General features: G+C 45.8%; 1 protein-coding gene across 3 annotated transcripts in view; it reads left to right on the forward strand.

The window, feature by feature from the left end:
* The window catches only part of CDKL5 (cyclin dependent kinase like 5), a 418621-nt gene that overhangs the window by 123686 nt on the left and 270885 nt on the right, over positions 1-24050 (forward strand). The window lies entirely within an intron of this gene.

Raw genomic sequence — 24050 nt, forward strand, 5'->3', positions numbered from 1 at the left:
GGGGATGTCCCTATATCGGTACAACCCCTCGTAACACATTTTTTTAAAGGCTTGCACCATATCAAGCCACCTTTACGTCCTCCGGCCCCTTCTTGGGACCTTAATATGGTTCTCAGGTGGCTCATGAAACCACCATTCGAACCGCTTCACTCCTGTGACCTAAAATATCTCTCATGGAAAGTGATTTTCCTTTTGGCTATCACTTCAGCTCGCAGGGTTAGTGAGTTACAGGCCCTAGTTACCTATCCGCCTTACACTAAACTCCTGCAGGACCAGGCGGTACTCCGCACTCACCCTAAGTTTTTGCCTAAGGTAGTTTCAGAGTTTCACATTAATCAATCCATCATACTACCTATCTTCTTTCCCAGGCCCCACTCCAACGCAGGGGAACAGGCTCCGCATACCCTCGACTGTAAACGGGCTCTAGCGTTCTACCTAGACCGTACAGTTGCCCACAGGAAGAGCACTCAGTTATTCGTCTCTTTCCATCCCAACAAATTAGGGCAACCTGCGGGTAAGCAGACTCTCTCCTCCTGGTTGGCAGACTGCATATCTTTTTGCTATCAGCAAGCAGACATTCCTTTCCAAGACCATGTTAAAGCACACTCTGTGAGGGCCATGGCAACTTCAGTAGCACACATACGATCGGTGCCGCTTCCTGACATTTGCAGGGCTGCCACCTGGAGTTCTCTCCACACTTTCGCAGCCCACTATTGCTTGGACAAAGCCGGAAGACAAGATTCCATCTTCGGCCAATCTGTTCTGCATAACCTATTTCCAACGTGACGTACCAACACCCTTCCGCCTGCCCGGTGGGGTTCAGGATGCCCTCTACCAAATTCCACCCCAGTTGTTGTGCCTATTGCACGCCGTTGGATACATTTGGTGCATGTTCAGACATCCTCAAATCGGTAATCACCCATGCTTTTTTCTGCACCATAGTTCCAGTTTGAAGTTTATTATGCACCCCTGTTTTACTGTGAACCAGCATGATGTGATTGTTGTCATGAATGCCGGTATATAAAAAACCTAAATAAATAAAATAAATAAAAATATGTGAGGACTACTATCCTGCTTGTCCTGTGAGAAAGCAAATGTTGCTTACCTGTAACAGGTGTTCTCACAGGACAGCAGGATATTAGTCCTCACGAAACCCGCCCGCCGCCCCGCAGTGTTGGGTTCGTAACGTTTTGTTGTTTTATTTTTTCAGCTCTGCCTGTAGCTATCAAATAAGACTGAAGGGGGACCCCTGCTGGCTGCAGGGTTAGTGCCATGCTGGGCATGCCCAGTAGGGGCCAGTCAAAGTTCTGGAAATTTTGACAGAAGTTTTCCGTGATTGGGCTCCATCCTGATGATGTCACCCATATGTGAGGACTAACATCCTGCTGTCCTGTGAGAACACCTGTTACAGGTAAGCAACATTTGCTTTCTTAGTTGTTGTACCATTATGTGGTAGTTGAATCCACCCTGAAGAGGTCTAGCAAGTCCAAGATGCAAGTATTGGTATATCATTGATGTGAATGCCTGACCTTGGTCCATTTTTGGAAAATGCTTTTTCAGAATGCTGTGCTCCAAGCCCTCAAAACATCTTATCATCTCTACATGATCTAGCATTTGTTCACCATTCACCATTCTGGGAAGGGCACATGACTTTGCTGAACAACTCCCTCAAAAGAATCAGAATAAATTCCATTAACTAATGGTCCTAGTTAAGGAATGTGAAAAATATCTTATCTGCTCAGCACATGATGATTTTGAGATGGCATTGAGAGCTTGCCATGGTCATAGAGGAGTGCAGACTCTCATGAATGCATGCATCTTGTTCAGGAGAAGCTCACCGATGTGCCGTGTATTTTCAAGAGAGATTTTTTTTCACAGATAAGGTCATATTGTCCATGATGGAGGAAGTGAGATCGAACCAGCAAACATTAATGTGAATCCTGTTGAGGATGTTCCCATGACACATCATATGAGACAACATTCCACCTGGAATGTTCCCAAGAGCCTAGTGTAAGAGTCTCATAGAAAGCTGGAGTCATCAAAGAAGTAGCTGGCTCACTCTGGAATAGTCATCAAAAAAATAGCTTGATCAGCTTGGAACAGAGTCATCGAAGGAGTAGCTAGAACAGCTTTCACTTGTGCAAAGCTTGAACTGCTGGGACAACTGGAATCACCATTACAGGGACTGAGACTCAGCTGGAGCTGCTGGAATAGATGAGATCACCTTGCATGGACTGCGATGGAGACTGGACTTGCTGGGGCAGCTGGAATTGTTGGTACACATGCTGAAGCTGCGAGAACAGCTGGGAGTGGAGTCTTTGAATTTGCTGGTACAACCTGGAATGGGCTCACCAGAAGTGTTAGCTACTGTGAAGCGAGCGATCACTCTATAAAACAGATTGCAAGCATAATGTTGGAGACCCCAGCCATGGGGCACCCCTTTGGCCTAATCTCAGGCTTGGGCTGGTCCAAACTGTCAGGGCTCAGCTATCAGAGGCCTCTCCAGATGGAAGGTGGTGTACCTGGAGAGGTTAGGCCTGAGGCATGATAGTGGAACCCAGGGGCTGGACAGAGACCAAATGAACAGATGATCTACGGGGCAGATGCTGAGAAAGTTGTTGGACCAGCATCTGCCTGCCTTCTGGGAGTGTTTGTTAGTCTCAATTTGGGGTACACACCCTATGCTGGTCCAATTGGACTGATGCAGAGGTTTATCTAGTGCTCCCTTATATACAAGAAAAAAATTCTATAATTCCCTGGAGAGACAACAGCTTCTATAGCTCAGCTGCCGGTTCCCAGCCTGCAGACTCCCAGAGCCACAGGTTCAAGCTCTGTCAACCTTGACACCTAGCTGCTAAGCTTATGTGTATGCATATGTATATGTGTGAGGCCCGAAACAGTTTACAAGAAATGTTTGTGTGAAAAAGCAGAAGTAACAATTATTAGCCAGGTGGATTTGGGAAAAACCACTGCTTATTTTTGAGAATGGACAACAAGGAATTGGATGTACTCTTTGGGATCTGTTGGGTACTTCATGATGACCCAGATTGATCTCTGTTGAACATAATATTCTCGGCTTAATGGACATTTGGTCTGACCCAGCATAGAACATATTATAGTCTTACCCAGGGCTTGCTTCATTTAAAGCCTGCCATCAGGCCACTTGCAATATCTTGGGACCTCAATGTGGTATTAACATGACTGATGAAAGATCGATTATAGCCTTTGGCTTTTTGTGTGCTAAAATTCCCGATCTGGAAGATTTGCTTTTTAGGTGGTGTTCACTTAACTCAGAGTAAGTGAGCTTCAGGCCTTAGTAACTTATTCATCTTATACTAAGTTTCATCCCAAGAGGATAGTGATGAATTCTTGGATACACATCCTAAATTCTTGCTTAAGATAGTGAAGGACTTCCAGTTTAATCAGTTATTTGTCCTTCCAAAATGCTTTCCCAGGCCACGTGCAAATATAGGTGAACAAGCCCTTTCCACTTTGGATTGCAAAAGACTATCACCTTCTATCTAGAGCAGACTAAAACCGGAGAAAGTCCACTCAGCTTTTGGTTATTTTTGCACCAACAAATAGATTGCATATTCTTCACTTATTACTAAGCAAGTTGGAACTTAGGATGGGTCTATCAAGGCTCATAATGTGAAGGCCAAGGTAGCTTTTGTGGTCTGTCTCGGAAGCAGTTTGCAGAGGTTCAATGTGGAGTTCACGCCACACATTCACATTCCATTTCTTCCTAGATACTGACTCTGATGCAACAGTAAGGTTTGGTAATCTTTTCTTCAGGGTCTTTTTGAGCTTCCTAGATTCCATTTTTATTATTCAGGGTTGTCTTCTAAAAATAAAAGCAAGTAGAAAGTGTAACATTTTAGATAGCCTTGTTTAAGCCCCCAAATATTTGTTTTCAAAGGTGCCAGCTTTACCACACCTTCCCCCACCAAATCACTTCCCAGCTGTTGCTTTCATTCCATATACCTAAAGTTCCTCATGCCCTCTGTCCAGAGATTTTTATTCAAATCAACCATATGATTTACAGTTCAGCATGTGAATTATTACTCATGGATAAATTCTATGCACAAAAATTTAAAATTCTGCATACTTTATATTGGTCGAAATAATACAATATACATGACAGTCTTTGAGTAATTAATTTAAAATGTAATACAGAAAAAAGTTATTACTTAAAGATGCAGAGTTTTAAATATTTTGAGCAGAATTTTTCCTCGCACATACCGTCCCCCCATACAGAGGCTCCCTCTCTCTGTGTTGAACTCACACTCTTACACAGGTTATCGCTTTCTCTTACATACACCCTCACACGGGCTCCCCCTCTCTCATGCACACACCCTCTCACAAGCTACCTCTCTCTCACACACACCCTTGCACACAGGCTCCTTCTCTCTCTCACTCTCTCTGACACACACACGTAGTAACATATACATAGTAACATAGTTATGATGGAAGAAAAGGACCAAATGGTCCATCCAGTCTGCCCAGCAGGCTTCCCATTGCAGTATCTGCCATGCTATGCAGGTTACCTTCATGTTTCTCTCAAGGGTAGCAACTGCTGCATGCAGTTTTCCCCAAACCTTATAATAACCCATAAAAATTTACTGCTAGCAACATTTTTACTGGTGATGAACTTTCTTTAACATTCAGACAATGCTGCTTGACATGCTTTGCTTATGAACTTGGCCTTAGAAGCGGTCCTGTGCTTTTTCCCTTATATCTGCATATCAGTACCCCAGACTGTAAAAGTAAGGTCCCATGTTGGTTGTCTGAATCCAATTCCTCTTCCACCCCCTCCCCCTACTGTCAGAAGCATAGAGCAATTTACAGTTGTGTCAAAAGTATCAAGGATTATTGGTTAAGGGTAGTAATCCCATGCCTTCTGTTAAGGATAGTAACTGCTGCTCCATGCAGGTTACCCCCATGCTCATCAGTTCCCCAGATCATAAAAGTTGGGGCCCTTGTTGGTTGTCTGAATCCAGTTCCCCTTTTCCCCCTGCTGTTGAAGCGGAGAGCAACACCATCCCTTCACACAGGCTCCCTCTCTCACAAACAAACACATACTCTCACTTTCTTACATATACACACATACAATCCCTTTTTCTCACACACAAGATTTAGGCATGCAGGTGAGCTCTGCTTGCAGCCACTGTGGCCTGCCTCCTCTTTACTGTGAGTGGGATGGGTTTCATTTGCGGCTGCTGGGGCTTGCTTCATCTTCAACGCAAGTGGGATGGGTTCTGCTCATGGCACTCCAGGGACTGCACCAAATTCTGCGCAGAAAATGGAAACTCTGTGTGGGAAGGGAATTATGCACAAAATTCTGCACGCCACAGTAGTGCAGAATTCCCCCATGAGTACATTTCCCTCCATGCATTTCCTATGGGGAAATTGCCTGTCTTCCTGTACCCCCTTCCCCAAATTAATCCTAAACTTTGAAACCAGAAAGGCTATGTGTCTGCCCGAGACCCTACCTCCTCCCAAGGTTTAGTTCCTATTAGGCAGCAGCAGGAAAGGGAACATACACAGAAACATTCACATTGAATCACATATTGACATTTAGTACTATTTGATAATCTTTTTCTTATAGAATCGAGGCTAAAAAAAAAAAAGGTGAGTTCTAATCCAACAAAAACAGTTAATGGTGCTGTTAGCAAACTACTTGTTCTCCTTTTATGTTATTGAAAACAACTCTTAGTTAGGGACTCCCATCTGTGTGATTGGTACTTCACCTTGTAATCAGAGAAAGCAAAGTTGCTTTCCTGTAACAGGTATTCTCTGAAATCAAATGTTCTCTCCCTCTTGCCCTTCCAGAGTTGAGCTTATGAGCTTAATTATGGAGCTAAGGCGTGCTGCATTCCATAGATGTGTGGGAACTCCGCATGCTTAGAGCTCTTTTCAAAAAATTCAGAGAAAGATCTGGAAATTCTGTCTGGTGCCAAGCAGAGGTAATATCATCTATCTATGTGACTGGTGATTCCTTTATCTTCAGAGAACACCTTTACAGGTAAACAGTTTTGTTTTTTTGTCAGTTAAAAAATACATTTCTTTTAGGGTGATTCATGTTAATACTTACTGCCTCCTTCCCTCTGAGTCTCTGCTTGATTCAGTCTGAGAAACACCTCTGAAAAGGTTGAATTTCTCTCAGTACGCTGCTTGTGGTTCAAGTGCAGCTGAGGAGATACAAAGACAAAATGAAAATTCATATGCTACAAAATAACTTTTAGTAGTTTTTATTTACATCTTTTTTTTTATTCCTCTCTAACTCCCTTGATGGTTGCACAAGCTGTATATAGATTTCTTGCTGTTCAAGGATTAGCCAAAGAAAACTGTCTGGTTCCTCTTCAAGATTTTTTTTCTGCCAGTAAGTTTCAGTGCTTTAGCTTACAGCCATCTGCCCTTTCACGCTATATACAGAGGCAATTATTCCTACAATTTCTTCTGATGCCATCAAACAGGAGACCAAAACTGAGATCTCCTGCATTGCACTAATCTTAGGGCCATCAGCATTATTTTATCAAAATAAAGTTTGGGTCAGGTTGTAAGAGTCGTGGGCGGATGGAGGGAGGGTTGGGTTCTCAGGAGTTCTGGGTAATGGGTGGTAGGTTGTTGGGATCTCTTTGATTGTATTTTATGACTATTTTGTAAGTCACTTTGATTCTATGGGAAAGGTGGGATATTAAAAGAAATAAATAAACCAAAGTTGTCTTTCACACGAAAATAGTTGTGATAGGCTTATACACAGCAGATTTAAAAGTCCTTGGTATGGCCCATCTTGCTATGCCTTTGAATATAAAGAATTGTTGAAGGTTTAGAATGTGCTCTATATCTGTCATGGAGATGATTTTCTGCAAAAATCTCTGCTGTACTCTGTTCTATGCATCTCTCTTTCTAACAAAATATAAACACAGTAGCCAGTGGCAAGAGTGGGGAGCACTAAAAGATCCCCTTTTTGGGGGAGAGAATAATTGAATAGAGCAAATATCTCTTGCAAAGTTTTGCAGTGTACTTTTATGTGGTGACCTTAGTGGATAACATCTAGACCAAATCTCAGCCATGCAACCACTACTATTAAAGTGTGAAAGGAAGAAAAAAGAAAAGTTCATACTGGCAGCACGTCACCTAGGATAAAAGGGTGCCCACCCATGGTGGTATGATAATTCAGAATCTTCAGGTGACGACAACACCCCTGGTGCAGTTATTGGTAATGGTAAACCTGTTCATAGACCCATTGAAGCAGATGACAAACCACAGAAACTAATGAAAAATTAAGAGAACTAACTGCAGTTAGTGGACCCCTGAAGATAAAAAGATAATGTACTGCTATTTTTATGCCACAAACCCTCTAATTAAATCAAGAGAGTTCATAAAAGTGCATGTCTGAAACTGAAAGAAAAAGGAAGACTATCAAAGGAAAAATTGCAAAAAGCAATTAAAGCATATTTAAGGTATCTCATTGGAAAAATTAAAGCAAAGAAGTACATGATAACATCCTAAAAAGACTGCATGCTAATGCAGAAAAGAAAAAGAAGAGATCCAGAAAGGAGCACCAGATGAGAGGTGCTGGAACAGCCAGAACAACTGGAGAAGCTAACGGGTGAGATATCAGTGAATGTCGAGGATCTATACAAGGGGAACAAGCAATGTAACACAGACCAAGAAGCAGAGTCAAGGAATAGTGGGTGATGGACCAGGAGATGGAGGAGTTGGTAGCTGAGCTACTAGATTATATGGAGGATGGATAGGTGTGCTGGGGTCCAAGAGAGGGAAGGACTACCTGACACCCAAAGTAAAATGCATGGTAAGTGAAATGGGGAATGAAGGAGTAGCCTAGTGTTCAGAGCAGTGGAATGAGAACCAAGGAGGCCAGGATTTGAATTCCACTAATCCCACTGACTCTCTTTGTGAATTTTGGCAAGGCACTTCACTCTCCATTGCCTCAGGTACAAACGTAGGAGGTCATCTACTATAGTGCTAATATTTTACCATGGAAAGAGCAAAATATTGCTGGGGAGGGGGCGTTCCTACAGTATTAGGCCTCTCCCTTGTAAAATATTGCAGTCGTTTACCTGTGATATTTTTTATTGTGGGAAAAAACATGCAATAAAAAGGGAAGTGGGGAAAAACGCATGATGGCAGACCCCTGTCCCATTGTGTCTGATGGGGTCTGTTTAGCCCCCCCCCCTGCCCAAAGGCTGCACAGCCTTTGAAAATTAACAAAAATACAAATGAATGTTGCATGGCAATGCTTCACCCCCTTTCCAAACCCCTTCTCTTTTTCAAATTTGCCCCCCCCCCACCTCCAGCATCAGCATCCCGGCCCCCAGATTCCACTTCAAAACAAAATTCCTGGACCCCCCTTTTTTCACATAAAAGGAATCCCTGGTAGTTTAGGGACCCCCCCCCCCCCCACCTTACCTTAAAAAGATACCCTGGTGCTCCAGCTGCGGCCTGGAACACCCCGTGGCCCTGAACCAATTGATACCATTTTCCAAAATGGCGATGACTGGCCTTTGCTCCATCACAGGGGCAAAGGCCAGCCAGTGCCATTTTAAAAGATGACATTGATTGGCCCAAGACCTAAGGGGCACTCTGGCTGCCACTGGACAACCAGGGTACCTTAGGTATGTGGGAGGAGGGGTTCTTAGACCACCAAGCATTCCTTTTATGTGAAAGAAGGGGTGGGGCAGGGCCACTAGACTACTGGATTTTCTTTTACATTGGGTGGTTCCATGGGTTGGGGGGGGGGGGCAGATACTGGGGAAGGGATGAGGTGATTTGAATGTTGAGGGGCCAGGTTAAACAAAGGGGAAAGGTTTGGCAAGGGGGAGGCAGTGCAGTGTATTGTTACATGACTTTCATTTCTATTTTTTTTTTTTTTTTTCACTTTTTTAAGGTTGCTCTGCTTTGACAGGTGAGGGGTGGACAAAGGTCTGACCAAAACTCCGGTGGAGATTTTTATATTTTAGGAGGGGACCAATTTAGGGTTGCTTGCAGGCCTTTTAAGAAGTATCCCAGGGACATCAGGATGCATGTTAGCATCCCGATGCCCCTGGGATCAGTCAGCTACAACTCCTGAGTTTTTGTTAAAATAACACAGCTTGCTGTTTTTGAGTTATTAGCGTAGGATTACCTATATATTAGGGACCACTGTATTACATTGCTTACATTTGGAAATTTTACACATGCAAATTTATACAAAGCTGCTAATTTCAATAGGGGGTTGAATTTTGATCAAAATATTACGAAATATTCGATTATTATGTGAGAAAAAGCATTTTCCCTGTACATACCAGGATCATTCCAGACGATGGGTTAAGTCCCCTGTCCAGCAGATGGAGTCAGAACAGATTTCTGGGGGGGGAGGTGCTACATTACCTCACCACCCTCGTCATCATCCCCAGTATCTTTCTGACTCCAGCAGATGCGGGTGGGGGAACCTGGGTTCCCCACGACTATACCTTATTTATAGCTTCTTTCTTACTTTTCTTTCAAGGGATCAAGTATTTAAAAAAAACAAAAACGTCAAAATTTGTTTCTATTTGGGAGTAGTTTAAAGTTTTGTTCCTCAGAACTGAGGGAAGGGTGACGGTTTTTTACCTCACCGGGGCTTGCTGACAGGCCTCTCTCTCTCTCTCTCTCTCTCTCTCTCTCTCTCTCCCTACTCCGTTTTTCTGTCCCTCTCCTACCGTTTTTAGTTGGAAGGGGTAAGTGTTTTCGCTTTTATTAATTTTCAGGTTACCTCAGTTTTTTTATTTACTTCAGGTCTTCGTCGAAGTTCTTTGTCTGCGGGTGCACGCTGGTGGTCCAGCCTCTCCCCCCACCTTCCCCCTCCTCCCCCCACAACGCTATCTAGTCGACCCGCGGCCCCGCGAAGTACATTCCCCAGGGCCGCCAGCTGCCGGGAAGGAGATACCCCGGCGGTCCCTCGGGTCGGCAGGGGGGAGTTTTCGCTACTCTTTCACAGCTCTTCTCAGCGCGAGGCAACATTTGCCGCGCTTGTCAGCCCCTCCCCTTCTCCCCTCATCGTTTTTCAATGCCGCGCCCGGCGGCTTGTGTAGCCTGCGGTCGGCAGGGAGTTAAAATCGCCAGGGAGGGGCGTTGCTCGGGCTGCCTCCCCGATGGGGAAACATGCCATGCTGAGGGGGACGCCGAGGGAACGTTGGACCGCGACTCTAGAAAACGACAGGCCCCGTTCCCGCTCAGCACGGAAACGGCGGCCATTTTGATGTCAGACTCCGAAGCGGGGTTATCAGAGGAGGACTCCCCGATTATTCCGGCACCCCCTTCGAGGACTCAGCGGAACTTGGCAGATTCTGGACACCGGGAGGGAGAGGCCTCGGGGGCCCCTTCCGGAGGTTTTTCTGCTTTTTTTCTGGAGTTTGTTGTTTTAATGCACAAAGCCTTCCTTCATTTCAGGGATGCTCCTTTGGACATTCCTGTTCCCCCTCCTCCGAAGTTGGCCCGTTTATCATCATTGCAGGGGGGGTCCCCCTCTCAAGGGACTTCTTCTCCTTCGGGTGATCCTCCTCAGCCTTCCAAGGATCCTTCAGGAGTACCTCCAGCCCCGGTTGGGTGTCCAGGGGGGGACCCTCCGGGAGACCCGTCTGGAGATGATCCCACCTTGCTCACCCATCTGGAGGGAGATGATCCAAGGATCCTACGTATTTTCCAATCGGAAGAATTAGAGGACCTGATTCCTCATATTTTGACGGAAATGGACATCGACCCCCCCACCTGAGCCGGTCGGACCACAACCAAACGTCAGGAAGGGTGATCCTCTCCTTGCTGGCCTAAGGCCTCTGGCCAAGGCTTTTCCCACCCATCCTTCTTTTCTCCAACTCATTTCCCGGGAGTGGGATACTCCTGAGGCGACCCTCAGAGTTAGTAGAGCTATGGACAAGCTCTATCCACTCCCACAAGATTTTCTAGACATTCTTAAGGTCCCTGCCGTGGATTCGGCTGTATCGGCGGTGACCAAGCACACCATTATACCGGTCACGGGAGGCACGGCTCTTAAGGACACTCAGGATAGAAAGTTGGAAGTCTACCTCAAGAGGATTTTTGAGGTTTCCGCACTGGGTATGCGAGCTTCTATTTGCAGTGCGCTGGCACAGAGAGCAGGTCTGCGCTGGGTACAGCAGCTGCTCACCTCACAGGACTTACCAGATGCTGAGGCCCTACAGGCGGACCGTCTGGAGTCCGTGATGGCCTACGGAGCTGATGCTTTTTATGATCTTCTCAGAGTTCTTGCCCGCTCTATGGTAGCGGCAGTGTCAGCTCGACGCCTTCTCTGGCTATGAAACTGGTCGGCGGACGCATCCTCTAAAACTCGCCTAGGATCCCTTCCCTTCAAGGGCAAGTTTCTCTTTGGGGAAGATCTGGATCAGATCATTAAATCCCTGAATGAAAACTCAGTACATAAGCTTCCAGAAGACCGTCCACGTTCCTCGAGGTTTTCTTCCTCTACCTCTAGGTTTCGATACAGGAATCAGCGGAGGACACGAAACACTCGTCAACAAGCTCCTCGGAACCCATCCTCTCGTTCAGGTTCCTGGAACTGGCCCTTTTGAGGGCGCCGTCCCGGTAGGGAGGGTCAGGGACGGGGTTCCTCTAATTCCTCCTCCATCAAGACAAACCAATGATGCCAGACGGACCCACGACCCGGTTCTCCGGCTGGGGGGTTGGATCGCTCTCTTTTACAGCGAGTGGGTCCAAATTACGTCGGACCAGTGGGTCCTGGATATTCTAAAGCACGGCTACGCATTGGATTTTGTCCATCCTCCCAGAGACAGGTTCCTTTTCTCTCCTTGCGGATCCCGCTACAAGCAAGAAGCTGTCGCTTCCACTCTCGACCGACTTTCCGCACTGGGAGCGATATCACCGGTCCCTCCCTCCGATTGGGGTCGGGGTCATTACTCCATCTATTTTGTGGTTCCAAAGAAGGAGGGTACTTTTCGCCCCATCATGGACCTCAAGATGGTGAACAGGTCTCTTTGGGTTCCCCGTTTTCGCATGGAAACTCTCCGGTCAGTACTAGCAGCGGTACATTGAGGAGAATTTCTAGCTTCCTTGGATCTCACCGAGGCCTACTTGCATATTCCTTTTCTCAGGGATCATCAGCGCTACCTAAGGTTCAAGATCATGGGTCAACATTTTCAGTTCCGGGCCTTACCTTTCGGTCTGGCAACGGCTCCACGGGTCTTCACGAAAATCATGGTTGTGGTGGCAGCGGCATTGCGCCGGCAGGGCGTCCTGGTGCACCCCTACCTAGACGATTGGCTCATACGAGCGAAGTCATGGGACCAGGGTTGCCGGATGGTCAGAAAAGTGCTCCGCATGCTCCGGTCTCTCGGGTGGATTGTCAACTATGCCAAGAGTCACCTGGTTCCTTCCCAGTCCCTGGATTTTCTGGGGGCACATTTCAACACGAAAGAGGGCATGGTATTCCTCAAGAAAGAAAGGGCTCAGTCCCTTCGCGATCAGGTTCTCCGATTCTTGGATCTTCGGGAACCCACGGCATGGGATTATCTTCAGCTCCTGGGCACAATGGCCTCCACTATCGATCTTGTCCCGTGGGCCTTTGCCCACCTCCGCCCTCTTCAGAGGTCTCTGCTCTCCAGATGGAAGCCGTCCTCACGAGACTACCAGATGGTACTCCCGATCCCGATGGCTACCGTCAACAGTCTTCACTGGTGGCTAGAATCCCGAAACCTAGCTCAGGGATTCTCTCTGGACATGCCGGAGTGGACAGTGGTCACCACAGATGCCAGCCTCTCAGAATGGGGAGCGGTCTGTCAGGAGAGCTCTCTGCAAGGCCGATGGACGGCGGAACAGGCCCGGTGGCCCATCAACCGACTGGAGACCAGAGCGGTACGTCTGGCGTTAAAAGGGTTCCTTCCTCGGCTGCGTCACAGAGCGGTCAGGGTCCTTTCCGACAATGCGACCACGGTGTCCTACATCAACAGACAGAGGGGCACACGAAGTCTTCAAGTATCCTTGGAAGCGGACAAATTAATGCACTGGGCGGAAAGGTATCTGTCGCGTCTGGCAGCCTTCCACATTGCAGGAGTAGACAATATACAGGCGGACTTCCTAAGTCGTCAACGCCTGGATCCCGGAGAGTGGGAACTCTCGGGGGAGGCGATGGACTTGATAATCTCCCGATGGGGTCCTCCCCACCTAGATCTCATGGCCACAGCAAGCAATGCAAAGACTCCGCGTTTCTTCAGCCGCAGAAGAGAACGAGGCGCGGAAGGAATCTATGCTCTAGTCCTGCCTTGGCCGCAGCACGTCCTACTTTATGTCTTTCCACCGTGGCCTCTCGTGGGAAAGGTGGTTCGAAGGATAGAGAATCACCACGGCCCGGTGGTCCTCGTGGCGCCGGAGTGGCCTCGCCGTCCGTGGTTTGCGGATCTTCTTCTCCTGGCCACGGAAGGCCCTCTACGTCTCAGCCACATTCCACGATTACTCCGGCAGGGGCCCATATTTTTGGAGCAGGCCGATCGCTTCTGTCTAGCGGCCTGGCTTTTGAGAGGCGCAAACTGAGGCACAGAGGCTACCAGGAAGAGGTCATTTCGACTCTATTGCTTTCTCGTAAAAGATCTACTTCAGTCACCTATGTACGAGTTTGGAAGGTCTTCGAAACTTGGTGCAGGTCTCACGACATTCAGCCCACCAATGCATCCGTATCGCAAATTCTCTCCTTCCTACAGGAAGGACTGGATCTCGGTCTCGCTTACAACTCGGTTCGAGTATAGGTCGCGGCTCTGGGCGCCCTCTTATATAGTGGTGAGGGGTCGCGTCTCTCCTCTCATCCGGATGTGGGTCGTTTCCTTAAAGGGGTACGTCATTTGAAGCCTCCGTTACGTCCTCCTTGTCCGTCCTGGAATCTGAACTTAGTTCTGCGAGCACTTAGTGGTTCACCTTTTGAACCCTTGCGAGTTTCCTCTCTTAAGGATCTGACTTTTAAAACTATCTTCTTGGTGGCAATCTGTTCAGCGCGACGCATATCGGAACTACAGGCACTATCCTGTCGAGAACCGTATCTCCGTTTCTCAGACGACGGAGTGTCCCTCCGCACGGTTCCATCCTTTCTTCCCAAAGTGGTTTCGGCCTTCCACCTTAATCAGTCAGTAGAGTTGCCTTCCTTCAAATCCAACGAACCTAGGGATTTACGTGTCTTGGATGTAAAACGATGCCTGTTGCGTTACTTGGAAGTTACCAATGAGTTTCGTCTATCCGACCATCTCTTCGTTCTCTGGTCGGGTCCCAGAAAGGGTCACATGGCATCCAAGACTTCTATCGCTCGCTGGCTGAAGGGGACGATTGCGTCGGCTTATATGGGGGCTGGTAAGCAACCTCCTTTGGGGGTTAAGGCCCATTCCATTCACGCACAAGCGGCGTCCTGGGCAGAGTATAGCTCTGTTTCAGTCCAGGAGATTTGCAGAGCGGCTACGTGGAAGTCTCTCCATACTTTTGCGAGACATTATCGCCTGGATGTTTCCACACCACCAGACGGTTCTTTTGGGGATCGAGTCATCCGAGCAGGGCTATCCACGGCCCGCCCATAGGAGGGAAGCTTGGGTACATCCCATCGTCTGGAATGATCCTGGTATGTACAGGGAAAAGAAAATTATTCCTTACCTGCTAATTTTCGTTCCTGTAATACCATGGATCATTCCAGACACCCTCCCGTTAGTTCTGAAGAATTTAATTAGGGTGGGCTATCTCTGCTCGACTGTGCTCTCCTCATATTTCTGCTCGCTCTAGCACCCAGAGTTGTTTGTTCAGTATTTATGTGTTAGCAAGTTCTCTGTTGAGGTTCTCATTCTGGTTCTTTAACTATTTAAATTTTAGTTCAATACAGTTACTTGATCCCTCTCTTCCTCTTGGGCTTGGCTTTGCTAGGCTAGATACTGGGGATGATGACGAGGGTGGTGAGGTAATGTAGCACCTCCCCCCCAGAAATCTGTTCTGACTCCATCTGCTGGACAGGGGACTTAACCCATCGTCTGGAATGATCCATGGTATTTCAGGAACGAAAATTAGCAGGTAAGGAATAATTTTCTTTTATGCACAATAAAGGCTGTTTTTTGCACGTTAACTGTGGCTTAGTAAATGTACCTATTTGATTGTAGGCCCTCTGGGGCAGGAAAATACTGACAAGAAATGGCCAGAAGAGGCTGTTCAAGTGTTCATTCACCTTAAGGCGGCATTTCTCAAAGCTCCTTGTCTCCAGCATCTGGACCCATTGAAACCCTCTATCATAGAGGTAGATGGTTCTGCCACTGGAGTAGGGGCTGTCCTTTCACAGCACAATGATAAAGGTAGTCTCATGTCTTGTTTTTTTCTATTCCAAATGGCTTACTCCCACTAAGAGGACTTACACCATTGGTTACAGAGAACTTCTGGCCATTAAGCTTGCCTTGGAGGAGTGGCGCCACTTGCTGGAAGGAGCAACACACTCTGTCACAATAAGCACCAACCATAAGAATCTTCAATACCTCCAACAAGCACAACTTTTAAATTCATGACGAGCCCTTTTGGTCTTTATTTTTTAACTGCTTCAATTTTGAACTCAAATTTTGCCCTATGGAGAAATCATCATGCAGATGCCATGTCTCGATCCTTTGAGACAGAAGATTTGCAAGAACCCCCTTGCCATATCATCAACCCTATGGAAATTCTGGCAGCTGTAGCAGTTCCGGTGCCACTGGTAAAGATGGTGGTCCCTAATTGCCTTTCAGAGAAAGTACTTCAGTGGGAACATGATCCTGGCTGGCTATCCTGGTATAGCCAAAACACTGGAACAACTACTTCACCACTATTAGTGGCCTCAAGTAAGGCATGATGTTTATTGCAATGTGGAGTCCTGCCCTAATTGTGATATTTACAAGTCCTCTTATGCTTACCCCTGGGGTCTGTTACAGCCATTGCCAGACCCCGAAAGGCTGTGGTCCCATGTGACCATGAACTTTGTTAAAGACCTTCCTCCCTCTAATGGTTGTACTGTCACTTGGGTTGTGGTGGACCAGTTCTCAAAGATGGCCCACTTTGCATTGCTCTTTGGACTTACTTTGGCTCCCAGAACTAGCTTGTCTTTTCTTTCATCATATTTTCTGACTCCACAGCTTACCTGAGCATGTACACTCTGATTGCGGAGTTCAGTTTATGGTAAAATTCTGGAAGAGCCTTTGCCAGAAATTTGGGATTTTCTTGGATTTTTGTTCAGCACACCACCCACAAACTTAATTAACAGCTTCCATGTTTGAATGGCAGGATGACTGGGCATCTCTACTCCCCTGGGCAGAATTCTGCCATAACAATCACACAGGAGATGCTGTGGGGTTGTTTCCATTCAAGATTATGTATGCAGACATTTATGGGTTCCCCTTCTGATACCATTGGCAGTCCCATGTCCCTCAGTTGATGCAGTGGGCCAAGACCTTGAAGAACTGTGGCAAAGGATGTGTCGTCATCTTACCTCATCCACTGAGAGGTATAAAAGACAGGCTGACAAGAGACGTCGACCAGCATCTTATCTTAAGCCAGGGATATGGTATGGCTAAACACTCGTAATCTTTGTTTAAAAACTTCCTCCACAAAATGTTCACCTCGTTTCATTGGCCCATTCCCAGTCAGTCAAATTGGGCCAGTCTCTTACCAATTGAAATTACCCTTTACATTTAAAGTCCATAACACCTTACACACACACACACACTCACACTCACACTCAAGCCCTTGCTCTAATCTTGGCCTTCATGTTCCATGACCAAGGCGACTTCTGTAAAGTCTGCCTGGCAACAGACTGAGGACCAGGCCAGGCTGTATGACCTATGTGAACTTGATCTTGTGTCCAGCTGTGGAAACATGTGTGGGCGATGGAGAGAGACAGTTTTGTGCAAAGAGGACCTATGTTAATTTGATAACACGAAGATTACAGCAGGGAACAACAAAGTGTTACCACAAGTGCTGTGGTAAATATCAGTACAGAACAGGCACCTATACGATACTAAGAAAGGGAACTATGTTGCTGGTAGGAGGGGAATAGAGTAACTAGAAATTTATGGTTACTAGAAATTTACAAGAAATCTAATGACGCATGACGGAAAGGCTAAAAATGGTTAGAGAACACAAAATGTATATAAGTGTAGCTGTGACAGGCATTCAGGGAAGGAGGAACACGAGGCATACCCAAGCTTTCTGGGGTGTCAGTTCAACTTCCCAATACTTTGAACAAGGCATATCAATAAAGCTTATATCTATTGCTTACCTTGTATCCTGAGGATTGTTATTAGGGGCGAACACACATTTTCAAAGAAGATACAGAGTCCAAAGTACAGGATATTCTTGACTCTAAACGTATCAGAAACAAATTACACTATCTCATTTCATGAAAAGGATTCGGCCCTGAAAAGAACACATGAGAACCAGCCAAAACATTTAGATAGACATGGGTTAATGGGACACAGCCAGCATGGATTTACCCAAAGGAAGTCTTGCCTCACAAATCTCCTATATTTTTCTGAAGGGGTGAATAAACATGTGAACAAAGATGAACCAGCAGATGTGGTATACTTGGATTTTCAGAAGGTGTTCGACAGAGTCCCTCATGAGAGGCTTCCAAGAAAACTAAAAAGTCTTGGGATAGGAGGTGATGTCTTTTGTGGATTGCAAACTGGTTAAAACAGGAAACAGTAGGATTAAATGGTCTATTTTCACAGTGGAAAAAGATAAACAGTGTAGTGCTTCATGGATCTATTCTTGGACAAGTGCAAGGTGATGCATAGAGGGAAAAAGAACCCTTGCTCTAGTTAAACGATGTTAGGTTCCATCTTAGGTGTTAACATCTAGAAAAGAGATCTAGGCATCATAATGGATAACACATTGACATAGTCGGCTCAGTGTGCTGTGGTGATCAAAAAAGTAAACAGAATGTTAGGAATAATTAGGAAGGGAATGGCAAATAAAACGATGGGTGTCATAATGCCTCTGTATCGCTCCATGATAAGACTGCACCTTGAATACAGTGTGTAATTCTGGTTGCTGCATCTCAAAAAAATATAGTTGCACTGAAGAAAGTGCAGAGAAGGGCAACCAAAATAAGGGGCATGAAGTGGCTCCCCTGTGAGGAAAGGCCAAAGAGATTAGGGCTGCTCAGCTTGGAGAAGAGATGGCTGAGGGGGGATATGATAGAGGTCTACAAAATAATGAAAGGACTTGAACCAGGTTAATATAAATCGGTTATTTACTCTCTCAGAAAATAGGACTAGGGGGCACTCCATGAAGTTAGCAAGTAGCTCATGTAAAACAAATCAGAGAAAATTCTTTTTCACTTAATTCATAGTTAAGCTCTGGAATTCATTGCCAGAGTATGTGGTTATGGCAGTTAATGTAACTTGGTTTAAAAAAAGGTTTGGATAAATTCCTAGAGGAGAAGTCCATAAACTGCTATTAATAAGAAATCGTAGCTTGAGATCTATTTAAAGTTTGGACTTGGACACCTTGCAAGCAAAGGCTTTCCTGCCTCGACAACAAGCATTAACTCTCGTGTCTCTCGCTCACCAGCTGCAGTCTCAGCCCGCTGCGACCGCTCGCCAATTTCCCGTCCTTCTGGGACACATGGCGTCCTCAGTCCATGTCACACCAATGGCCCACTTGGCCATGAGATTCATGCACTGGACTCTGAGGTCTCAATGGACTCAAGCTATTCAGCCTTTGTCGGCCATTGTCCACATCACGACTCCCTCCGTCTGTCTCTCACCTGGTGGAAAAATCAGTCCAATCTCCTCCAGGGATTGCCCTTTCAGGTTCCAAATTCTCAAGTCATTCTCACCACCGACGCTTGCAACCTAGGGTGGGGAGCCCACGTAGCCGATCTGCAAACACAAGGGTCTTTGTCTCCAGAGGAAGCCATACATCAAATAAATTTCCTGGAGCTTCGAGCAATAAGATATGCTCTCAGGGCTTTTCAGGATCGCCTGTCAAATCAGGTCATCCTAATTCAGACGGACAACCAGGTGGCCATGTGGTACATCAACAAGCAGGGAGGCACAGGCTCCTTCCTTCTGTGTCAGGAAGCTGTGCAAATTTGGGCGGAAGCTCTCTCCCATTCGATGTACCTCAGGGCCACCTACTTACCGGGAGTGGCAATGTGCTGGCAGACAAGCTGAGTCACGTCTTTCAACTGCATGAGTGGTCACTCAACCCTCGGTAGCGAATTCCATCTTTCAACAACGGGGATATCCTCAGCTAGACCTCTTTGCGTCCCCTCAGAACCACAAAGTGAACAATTACTGCTCCCTCATTCGCAGCGAATACTCTCAGCCCAGAGACGCATTCTCCCTCTCATGGGCAACCAGTCTGCTTTATGCATTCCCTCCACTTCCTCTTCTCTCGAAGACTCTCGTGAAGTTACGTCAGGACAAGGGAACAATGATCTTGTTAGCACCTTACTGGCCACGCCAAGTATGGTTTCCCATTCTTCAGGATCTCTTCATCCGCAGGCACATTCCCTTGGGAAAGGACCCGCTTCTGATCACTCAAAACAATGGGTGCCTACTCCATCCCAATCTTCAAGCCTTGTCCCTGACGGCATGGATGTTGAAAGGTTAATCTTTCAGCCACTTAACCTTTCCGATCCAGTTTCCCGTGTCTTGATTGCTTCACGGAAGCCTTCCACGAGAAAATCTTACTCTTATAAATGGAAAAGGTTCACATCATGGTGCTCTTCTCAGTCCCTTGATCCCTTTTCCTGTCCAATCCCGAAGCTTTTGGACTATCTCTGGCATCTGTCAAAGACAGGTCTCAAGACATCTTCCATCAGAATGCATGTCAGTGCAGTGGCCGCCTTCCATAAAGGTTTGGGGATGTCCCTATATCAGTTCAACCCCTTGTAACACGCTTTTTGAAGGGCTTGCTCCATATCAAGCCCCCATTACGTCCTTCGGCCCCTTCCTGGGACCTTAACCTGGTTCTCGGTCGGCTCATGAAACCACCATTCGAGCCTCTTCACTCCTGTGACCTAAAATATCTCACGTGGAAAGTGATTTTCCTTTTGGCTATCACGTCAGCTCGCATGGTTAGTGAGTTACAGGCCCTGGTTACCTATCCGCCTTACACTAAACTCCTGCAGGACCGGGCGGTACTCTGCATATACCCTAAATTTTTACTTAAGGTAGTTTCGGATTTTCATCTAAATCAATCCATCATACTACCTACCTTTTTTCCCAGGCCCCATGCCAACCCAGGAGAACAGGCTCTACATACCCTTGACTGTAAATGGGCTCTAGCATTTTACCTAGATTGTACAGTTGCCCACAGGGAAAGCACTCAATTGTTCGTCTCTTTCCACCCTAACAAGTTAGGGAAGCCTGTGGGTAAGCAGACTCTCTCCTCCTGGTTGGCGGACTGCATATCCTTTTGCTATCAGCAAGCAGGCATTCCATTTCAAGACCGTGTTAAAGCACACTCTGTGAGGGCCATGGCGACTTCAGTAGCACACCTGCGATCGGTGCCGCTTCCTGACATCTGCAAGGCTGCCACCTGGAGTTCTCTCCACACCTTTGCAGCCCACTATTGCTTGGACAAAGCCGGAAGACAAGATTCCATCTTCAGCCAGTCTGTCCTTCGAAACCTATTTACAACGTGACGTACCTACACCCTTCCGCCTGCCCGGTGGGGTTCAGGATGCCCTCTACCAAATTCCACTCCAGTTGTTGTGCCTGTTGCACGCCTTTGGGTACATTTGGTGCATGTTCAGACATCCTCAGCTCGGTACTCACCCATATGTGAGGACTACCATCCTGCTTGTCCTGTGAGAAAGCAAATGTTGCTTACCTGTAACAGGTGTTCTCACAGGACAGCAGGATGTTAGTCCTCACGAAACCTGCCCGCCACCCCGCGGTGTTGAGTTCGTAACGTTTTGTTATTTTATTTTTCGGCACTTCCTGTAGCTTTTAAACAAGACTGAAGGGGGACCCCTGCTGGCTGCAGGGTTAGTGCCATGCTGGGCATGTCCAGTAGGGGCCAGTCAAAGTTCTGGAAACTTTGACAGAAGTTTTCCGTGATTGGGCTCCATCCTGATGATGTCACCCATATGTGAGGACTAACATCCTGCTGTCCTGTGAGAACACCTGTTACAGGTAAGCAACATTTGCTTTACCTCTGGGTTTAGAGCTGTCCATACATTTAGCACCTATAATTTCTGACACAAAAATGCAATTCCTTTCCCTTTGTTGCTCTTCTGCTGTTTAGTACTAGGAGACTTATCTAGCAATGAATCATAAACACAATTGTAGTCCCCAGCTAAGAATACAATTTCTTTCACATTTGCTGTTAAGAGATTTGCCAAACTAATAAAGAAAAGTCATGGTCATATTCACTGTGTGCATAAAGATTACAAATGGTGACTTGTTTTCCTTTTAGTTTCCCAATAATATTTTATAAACCTGCCTTATAGATTCTGAATTTTCCTTTTATCTTGCAGATTCTTATTCTTATGAATAAGAATGGCTACTCCTGTCTTCCTCCCTTTTGCTGCTATTTTATAGCTAAAAAATAACAAGAGCTCACCCATTCCCTAATTAGTTTTTTACTTTCTAAATCTGAAAGAGATGGGTTTCTATGTCCTGTTTTTTTTTAACAGTACTAAGAGGTTAGTATTATCTTTAGTGCTTAAAATATACATATGCTTGTTATAGTTTTATATAGCTCTTATAGTTTTGTTGGTCTCATTTTTCTTTCTCCTTTATATGTGATTTTGTGTGTGAGCAAGCATGCTTGTGTAATTTTTATGTATATGTTTCATATATGGTGGCTATAGGTAGTCTACACTTTCTTCCAAAATGTTCACCTTTTATTGCCTCATAGCCTGGCGGTAAAATGCATTAAAACAGTTTTAGCTCCATGTATCCACACAGCCTACCTCACATCTGCCAAGTGAAAAATATATTCCAGAGCTCCTTAGAAAATGAAGTAAAAATAAAAACATGGAATAGTTTGGTTGGATAAGTTTCCACCCCACTTGTATTTCTGTAGCAATCCTAAATACTTGTAGCTCTGATGTAACCACTTGCCTTCAAAGCATACCCCAAGGGAATTGTCCCCACCTGTATTAAATTGTACTGATTTCACTTGATGGCAGGATAAATGTAGCAGTAATTGTTTGTTTTGTGTGCAAAGACTCAATCATGAACACTAAGGGAGCTGTCAAAAGAACTTAAAGTTGTGGAAAGTCACATATCTGTGGCTGGGTATGCAGTGGAGATGGGGAAGACTGCAGATAAAGGGTCTGAGAAAGAAAGCTGTAAAGTTATTTTCATCCCTAAACAATCTTGGCTCTCTTTTGCTCCTGTATGTCTTCATCCATTGCACTAGTGAATTCCTGCTATTGTTGCTGACCCGTGGGCCAAGTCCTGCCCACCCGCACACGTGACCTGTCTATTTTAGAGCACCTATGCTGATATTGGAGGCACCGCTCGTCTCTGTCGTATGCCGAAGTGTTGCTTTGTGTAGACTTCATGCTGATTTTGAGCTACCTTTTTAAGACCTGTAAATAGGTTTTGCCTTTTCAATTTTCTCTGTATTTGTTTCATAAGATAATAGTTGACCAATATGTTAGAACCTAATACTTTTCCAACATGTTTAGGAATGGGTAACTATGCTCTCACTAAGTCCAATTTTACTTTTAATCGGTTAAGCCTTTCCACATCTTTATGCATACAAAAGATCATTCCATCTTTTCATATCACCTATTCTATTCTCCTTCCAGACTAATCAGATGCACCTTGCATAATGCCCTCTCTATTAGTCTATCTCTTCTGATTTCTGACCTTATTGCTATTCATGACTTTCCCATTCTTTTTATAACAAAAACCTGGCTCAAGCCAGGTTATGCCTGTTGCCTCAAACAAGCCTGTCCCCCCAGTTTCCAATTCTTTCATAAAACTAGGCTTAAGAAAAAAGAAGGGATTGCAGTTGTTGCACAGAGTTCACTTCAAGGAACTCAATTTATCTGCAGATTTCTCTGTTGAATTTCTTTTTCTTTAGTTTCACAAAAATCTAAAATTTAATCTTCTAATTTATCAACCCCCTTCGGTCACAAACCTACAGCCTTCATTATTGAAGGTCGGTTAATAGTTCACATCTGATTTCTGTTGGGCAACTTTAACTTATATGCTGATGAACCTTGTAAATCTCTAGATTCTAGGTTCTTCTCGGTCATGTCTGATCTTAAATTGACTCTGTGGATTGAATAGTCCACTCATGAAGATGTTCACAACTCTCTATTGATCTTCTCCCAAGAAAATGTGAATCTTCCAGAACATTTAATAAATTTCAACTCTTTAATGTGGACAGATCATGTTATGATTACTTTTTCCTGAGCTTGAAGATTTGTCCAAATATTTTCGCCAGGGTAAAGGTTCCCGTGAGAAATATTAAACATTTAAGCCTTGATGACATAGCAGAAGCTTTACAATTTCCTTCACACTTTATGAAATTTATCTCTTAAAGATCAAAACCTGGATAACACACTCCATTGGGGCTATGACCAGGTTGCTCTTTTACATTATCAGAATTACAGACAGACAAATGATTTTCTGTTGTGTCCGTTGGTTCCCGACGCCCTCTCTCCGCCCTCCTCACCTCTTTGGCGCCTCCCTCTTCGCCCGCGGGAAGATTGGCTGCCACGGCGTTCCTTTGCCGAGGTCCTCCGGTGTCCCCGGACCGGCTCCACGCTGCTAACCGCCATGTTTCCTGGAGGCCTAGGGGCACGCGCGGCGCGGCTCTGACTAAAGTACCAGTGATGGCGCGAACCTTGGAGGCGTCCCCCGAAGATGACGTCACCTGTGACGGATATTTATGGTCTTAGAATTTGCTAACTCATCGAGTTAGCAAGGATAAGGAATGACAACGGATTTGATTTCGTTCTATCTAAGCTACTCTGCCTCCTCGGACTAACCAGGGGTACCCGCTCCTCGTGGGCCTCGCTCTCTCTCCTACTTTGTAGATTGCAGTCTGGAATCGGC

This window comes from Rhinatrema bivittatum, chromosome 5 (assembly GCF_901001135.1).
Source record: "Rhinatrema bivittatum chromosome 5, aRhiBiv1.1, whole genome shotgun sequence".
Taxonomy (NCBI): domain Eukaryota; kingdom Metazoa; phylum Chordata; class Amphibia; order Gymnophiona; family Rhinatrematidae; genus Rhinatrema; species Rhinatrema bivittatum.